The sequence below is a fragment of the Pungitius pungitius genome, chromosome 12, assembly GCF_949316345.1.
Source record: "Pungitius pungitius chromosome 12, fPunPun2.1, whole genome shotgun sequence".
NCBI lineage: Eukaryota > Metazoa > Chordata > Actinopteri > Perciformes > Gasterosteidae > Pungitius > Pungitius pungitius.
Window position 1 is genome coordinate 15,037,875 of NC_084911.1, and position 7,689 is coordinate 15,045,563.

Sequence of the window (7,689 nt, forward strand, 5' to 3'; positions counted from 1 at the left end):
GTAAATCAAAAAGAACACCCAGAAATTTAAATGTGCCAACCCTTACTAAATCTTTCTCATACATTGTTAGCTTCATGCTATCCTTGATTATTTTTCTTTTGAAAAGACTTTGTGTTTTTTCCACTGAGAACCTAAACCCCCAATCACACCCCACCTCTACCACCTCATCAATTGCTTCTTGTACTTTTCTGACTGCATGCTCCATGTTCCTTCCCCTTTTCCCTAATGCCCCATCATCAGCAAACATAGACCTATTGATATCCACTGGTACCTTTGTGAATACGTCATTTATCATAATGATGAAGAGTAGTGGGCTAATCGCACTACCTTGAGGTGTACCATTATCCACTATGTATTGATTTGACATGTCTGACCCAATCCGTACTTGAATTTTCCTTTCAAACCCAAACTCTTTCATCCAGTTATATATTCTCCCACCAATTCCTATTTGGTGCATCTTAATTAGCAAACCTTCTTTCCACATCCTGTCATATGCTTTTTCTATGTCATAAAACACTGCAATGACTGCCTCTTTTATTTATGCCTTTCTTATTTCCGTCTCCAGCCTTATCACTGGGTCCATGGTGTTCCTTCCCTTCCTAAAACCACTCTGAAAACCAGCCAGCACTCCTTTCCATATGACCATATATGACCATACGTTCACCAGGTCTTTCTTTTTGCCCTCCTTCGTCTCCTTCTCTCTCACTTTCCGAGCTTTCATTATTGTTAGGTCTTGTTCGTTTGTTAGTTAGTTAGTTTTCACAGGATCGCGTTGATTTTTACTTCTCTGCCCCTTCACTCCCCTGACAACACTCCATTTCTGCCCAACTGCCTATGTCTGATCCATTCACGGAGCAGTTGTGCTCAACCGCCTCCAAAGAAGTTGCTCCTTCTCGATTTAAATGCCGCACATTTTGCCGATTTGCAATTCCCGAGGCCGCCGCCATCTCCCGACTCGTCCTCAAGACTCATTTCCGTTTCTTAAGGCTGCTCGTTTATCTAATGTATTTGTCAAAACCGTCCTAGTAGCTAGTTTCTCAGCTCCAATCCAATTCACCGGTCTCTCCGGACCGCCACAAAAAAACACCGCCCTTCTCTTCTCAGGAGTCGTTCCTTTATTGACTGCCACCGGGACTGCTGATTGCCCAACTCCAAACACAGGTGGAAAGCAATCAGCGTAATCACCTGGAGAGAAAACGGTGAGCAAGAGGAAGAACAACAAGAACGCATGCCCACAGGCTCTGTCTGGCATGTAACATGCACTAAACATAACTTTGTCATTAATCAATGAATGACATATATATTTAATCCGTGTGCTACTGTACATGCAACAAGAAATGTTCAAAGTATTTGCCACTTTCTGCACAGTGTGTTTATCTTTCGGATAAAAGCTTTCAAAAATGCAGATGTTTTTCAGCTGACAGGTGTACGCAAGATTAAAGGTGCCAACTGGAACCAAAAATGGTTCGTCGGAGCGATGCCATAAGGGAACCACTTTTGGTTCGACAAAGAACCTTTCAGACCATGGTTCTTTAAAGAACCACTTGTTGCATGTCTGCTGTCATGCGACAACCGTCAAATTCCTTCTATGTCTGACATATTATGGCAATAAATGTTTCCTGTTTCCCGAAAAACACGATAGAGTGCTAACACAACACCCATAGCCAATCAAATGTCTGCATCTTCGGTGTCCACCAACATTGTTTGTCCATCGACTACAAAAACATCTGTCCTTTCACCCAGGGGCTGCTGCTGCTCAGGGGTGCGTTTCAAGTAGGAGGTTCAACAAACCCTAAACTCTAAGTTGATTTACCCCAAAATTCTGAGTTTTGGGGTTCAGAACAGCTGTTTAGAGTTGGTTCAATCAACTCGGAGTAGGTTGACTCAGAGTTGAGCGCGTGCACTGAAGGCAGCATACAACGAGTTACCATGGCAACGACCACAAATAATCAGTCGCCATACGTCACCCCTATTGAGCTGAAAATACGATTGCAAGCGTACGGCGAGTATGAACCGTAATTAGAAACAAAGCCACACGCTACTGCAGCAAAAGACAGAGAAACAACCTGGGAGAAAACTGCTGCTCGGGTCAACGTGTAAGTTCCAATATAGTGTTGTCAGTTAATATTTAATGTACACACTAATCATAATCCATACATTTCACTAATTTAAAATGACATTTTTTACACTGTTAGAATGCACTACATACAGGCTTGAAATACAATACTCATATTAAATCACAAGAATAATATTGCTGGTAAAAAGGGTACAACGATATTGAACCTATTATGTATTTTATTTAGCTTTTAAAGAATGTGCTTGGATGTGAGAGCATGTCCACAATGGGGGACGTTATATGTGGTTATATGAGGATGTGTGAGGTTATGGACATATTTGATGGACTGAGAAGAAAAAAGGATACCGTTCAAAGTACTTATCTGGAAATGACAATATATCTAATCGAGGCTTCAATATTCTCTCCTGACGTTTAACACCCTGCGAAGTAAAACCGCTTCTTCATCAGCAGGATCGTCCAGAAAAGGATGTGCCATGTTCAAGAACACACTTTAACATAACAGATTTTTATTTTGTTCATATGTCTGAAACTGCGCTAAAATCTGCCTGATGTATGAATTGAAAATGAAAGTGCACTGTGTCATTGGCTGGCTGCTGTCAGAGGGAGGAGCCTGTGAAAGAAACTAAAGGTTTCTTGAAGAAAACCTGCTCTCGACCAGGTTAGGTTTGCAGGCTCAGTTACCATAGTGACTGACCCTGAGGCTTAGTTTCCTCCCTTTCTGAAACAGACAACCCAGAGTTTCCCTCATCTCAGGTTTAACAAACTCTGAGATGAGACCCTTTCTTGAAACGGACTCCTGGGATCCCCCACTGTGTCCCTAAAAGTCAGTGGTTTGAAAACGTCCGGACTAAATATTGTTGGCATTTCAACAATTACAGCTGTTAATTTATGGAGAGTTGAGAGCAAAGTGCACATAAACAGAAAGAGTCCCTAGTTCAACATGTTCCACCTGGTGAAATTCCGCCTGCACCAGTTTTGTGTAAAATTAACAATTATATAACAGTGTCTAAAATTATTTAATTTCAAAATGCGCGATTGATTAGTTAACTTAAATAGTTAACTAATAGTTAACTAGTTAAATAGTTAAAAACTATTGATCTACTTATGTTCTGAAAAAATGTTTACGGCAAGAGGACAAAAGTTGTGTAAGCTGAAATTTTGTTAATAAATAAATAAATTCAAATTAAATAGATCAAATCATTAAAATGTATAATTCTTAACTGCAGTTGAGGTCTGCAACTCATTTAGAGAATGAAAAAGGAAGTTTTCATTATGTAACTATTGTGGGTAAATATGAGTAAACAAAAATAAAAATAAAAAGTAGGATGGCTTTTATTGAATTGAGGTCAGTATTCATGACTGGTGCACACCAAGTAGTAAACTGTGGCCTCCAATTAAAGTTATGTGTGTCACTTTGCATTTTTCAATAGTTTCCATTTGCATCTGTTTGCATTACTACACTGCTCAAAAGAGGGGCAATAATGAGACAACCTCTAAAAGAGGACGGGTTTTGCTCTTGATGTCTTTGACTGATGTGTAAAATAATTATTCTGACAGTTTAAAATAATTATTTTTATCCATTTTAAGTCTTCTGGATCTCAGCTCGGCTTTTGATACTGTGGACCACAATGTTTTAATCAGCCATCTAAAAAATAATTTTGGGGTCAATGGTGTAGCATTGGACTGGTTAACTTCATATTTGTCACACAGGTAATTTTCTGTAAGGCTTGGAGATGCCTCCTCCTTGCTTCTATGTTCTGGGGTGTCCCTCATGGGTCTATAATGGGTCCCCTTCTATTTACCATATACACATGCGACCCCTAGGCCACATAATTCAACAACCTAATGCAGAGTTTCATTGTAACGCAGATGATACACAACTTTACAACCATAGTAAGCCTGGTACCTACCACTTCCTGCATCATGTCCTGCCTTGCTGACATTAGAAATTGGATGTCAAAGAATTTCTGGAGTTAAACGGCTCAAAATACGAGGTTGTTATTATTACACCTAACTCCCCAACATGAGCTGCGTTGCTGATCTGAGGTTTTTCCTCTTTCCTTCTCCAGGCTGGACTATTGCAAAGCACTCTATTCTGGCATTAGCCGGCAGAACATTCAGAGACTACAAATGATACAGAACACTGCTGCCAGGCTTTTAACCCTTACAAGGAGAAGCGACCGCATCACATCAGCCCGTGCTGCTCTGCAGTGGCTACCTGTGAGCTTTATTTTAAGATTTGATTTAAGATTTTACTGACTTGCTCTGAACAATCTCACTCCTGCCTTCATCAGTGAGCTCCTGAGTCCATATGAGCCTGCGTGCTGAGATCTTCAGGCAGGGCCTTATTAACTGTCCCAAGCTCTCGATTAGTCACTAAAGATGACCGGGCCTTTGAGGTCAGGACTCACTTTTACCAGCTGGCTTATTTATATATTTGATGGATTTTATCTTATGTATTATAAACTGCTTGATTGTATTTTGTAAAAGTTGTATGTGTCTTTGTTTTGAAAAGTGCTAAGTTGTTATTATTATTTCTTAACCCCAGAGAAATCGCATAGATTGTCCAACTCCTCGATTGGCATTTGCACAGATTGCACAGATTATCCAGAAAGCATTATAACACCAAAACATTTCCACCACTGGCGCCCTGTGCTTTTCACAGATGAGAGAGGACCTGTGATGGATGTGAGAGGGTCTGGAGAAGCCAAGGAGAACGCTATGCTGCAACATGGTTCAGCAGGACCGGTAACAGAATGAAGTCCTTGGACCCATGGTCAGACAGACCCTACGCTGGTGCAGTAGGTCTTGGGTTCCTCCTGATGCACCACAATGAACGGTCACATGTGGCAAGAGTATGCAGGCTGCACCTGAAGGATGAAGGAATTGCTACAATTGAATGGCCCTCACGATCACCTGACCTAAACCCAATAGAACACCTCTGGGACATTATGTTTCAGTCAATCTGATGCCGCCAGGTAGCTCCTCAGACTTTACAGGAGCTCCCTTTGGAAAGGTACATCAGAATGTCCTGGTTATCCCAGTGACCCCTTGGGGATGTGTACTATCTGCCTGAAGTGGAATGGTCATGCAAGTATTGATTGTTTTCTTATGAACCTAATCTGAAAATGACAAAATGTAGTCTGGTGATTGAGATATTGAAGGAAATTGGCATTCTGAGAGGCTTTCATTTTTAATGGTACATCAGGAGTAGCGAGGACCATTGAACAACAACTGGAAACATCTGGTCAGTGACATTGTTGGATGGATGAACGGGTTGAATGGAAATGTAACTGACAGAGAAACAGTTCAAATATTGTTTCAGTCATTTGATGGGATGGTGTTGATCTGAGGTCAAGACTCCATTGTCTATTGTTTCCTTGTTCTTTTGACATGATGGTTGTGGAGGGTGAACGACTTGTCCCTGTTGTGGAACTTGGGTTTCGAGTCGGAAGGGGAGCACTCGAGGCCTGAGCAGTTGGCTTTGGTGGAAGAGATTGTCACAAATATTGTTGCATCTGCTGTGGTTTTCAAGAGGGTCAACCTTGTTTATCAAGCACCTGCTGTCTGCAAAGTTTATTCTCATCAGAGTAGATTCATTCCAGTTTCTCCCCACGGTAGTGATGGAGGTTCAGGTCAGTGTTGGAGTGTTTTAATTTGGATTTCAGTTGTGCAATGAAGTACTCGGTGCCCTCCCTAATCCTGTCAGGACAGAGGCCTGTACTATGAGTTGCTTTCCATGGTCAAATTGTGTTTTTCAAATTGCCTTTTTGTCTAATTGTCTGGTTTGCATGTTGCCACAGTTCATATTTTGTATGGGAATGTAGCCATTTTTGGATAGAAATGGTACAGAAAATAGTTTCTCTATATATGTTGTTGCTTGAGGTGTCTGCACTCTGGCTTTCTGTGACTCTTAAATTCTTATTTAAATTCTGTTCGGTTGACTGAAAACATGGACGGACGAGCCGGCAAAAAAACCGACACTCCGCTGCATTAAAAAAGTCCCTTCAAAATAAAATTACAGGATGATTTTTTTTTCTCAAAGAGGGAACATGATTCATTCAGTCAATTCTTATAACTAGACATTATCACATTGGACTGGGTTTGTAAATGTAGACAACATTGTGTATGCTTCAATTTTGTTACAGTTACAGATTGATAACATACAAGAGTTAGTTAGTAAAGTCCAATCATATGGCTATTACCTAGAGGTTACCAGTCCAGACATGGCAAGCAAGATAAGTCCAAATAAATTGTTCATTTTCAGTCAGCAATACATCTGAGCTTAAAAACAACGGCAACGCCTTTCCAACGCCCTAATGAAAAGACACACACACTCATACACACTCGTCCCCTTAGGTAACTGTATCGTGGAAAGTGATTTCCTACTTTAGACATGCCTTACATGGAAAGAGCCACAGAGGTAAATGAGTCCTGCTGGGGTATGTCAGATCTGGTTGATGAATGGGCCAATGCAACGCACTTGCTATCATGTCTTTGTTAAGAGTTAAACAAGGTCTTGTATTATGGCATTTATTCAGATGTCAACCTCTGCCCCAATTGGGAGCAGACTATCTAAGTATCGGATATGCATCTGCTATTATTTATAATTGAGTCTCTGGTTGGAGAGGAGAAATTAAACAGTGGAGCATGTTAACTAAATGGGTCAAGTAGGTCAATGCAGGCAGTCAGTGGTCCAAAGTAAGAGAGTAGAAATGTCTTTGGCATGTCTTAGCTCATCTCCACTTACAGCCACTTTGCAGTCTTCATCTCGATCTGATCTCCTCTCTCATTTTGTCTTTCCACATCAGCTGTTTCTCCCTGCCACTAGTCTATCACCATTAGAAATTTCATTACGAACTTGTTCTCCAACCTGTTTATATTCAGCTTGACAAAAACAAAATGTCAAGCTGTACTTGTGAGTAACATTTTGTCTTCTCCCGTGTGTACAAAATGGGCTGACCACAGTGAGAATACTTTTGATGACATGAAAAACAAGTATTTTGGTCAGTTTGGTTTGGAGATATGAGGAGTTCCTGTCATTGACCTCTTTCTTCATGAACGTGTAGGTGAGAAATGACTGGGGGATGGGAACACTGTATCGGTCCTACACAGACAGAGCCAGAGAGAATCATATTTCACTGACTCTGACAGTGTGTAGTTTTAAATAGAGTGGTTGTCAACTCCACTCTGCACAAATCCATTTATTTTGGGACATGCGTAGGGGGGAGGGACCGGCAAAAAGATGGGAGAGAGATCAGTGTCCGGGTTTGGCCTGTATCCTTGGTCGTGCATACACTCTGGCTGCATCAGCATGGTGGCGATACAGAATTGTCCAGTGCTTATAAATGATTATGAGGCCCAGTTTGATACCTCAGTGGTGGCACCTAGTTCCTGTAATGTTCCTTACAACTCACGATATGATTATGTTGGAGACAATTTAGAATAAATAACCCATTTAGCGCCACTGGATTAAAGGATTTATGGAGAAAATCCAGCAAATTTCATGTGAATCTTCCCATTTGATCATAGGATATTTCAGGTCAATGTTTCTAGGAACTAAACCCCTGTTACTTTTAATATATTCAATGAGTTGCAACATCTTGAATGTC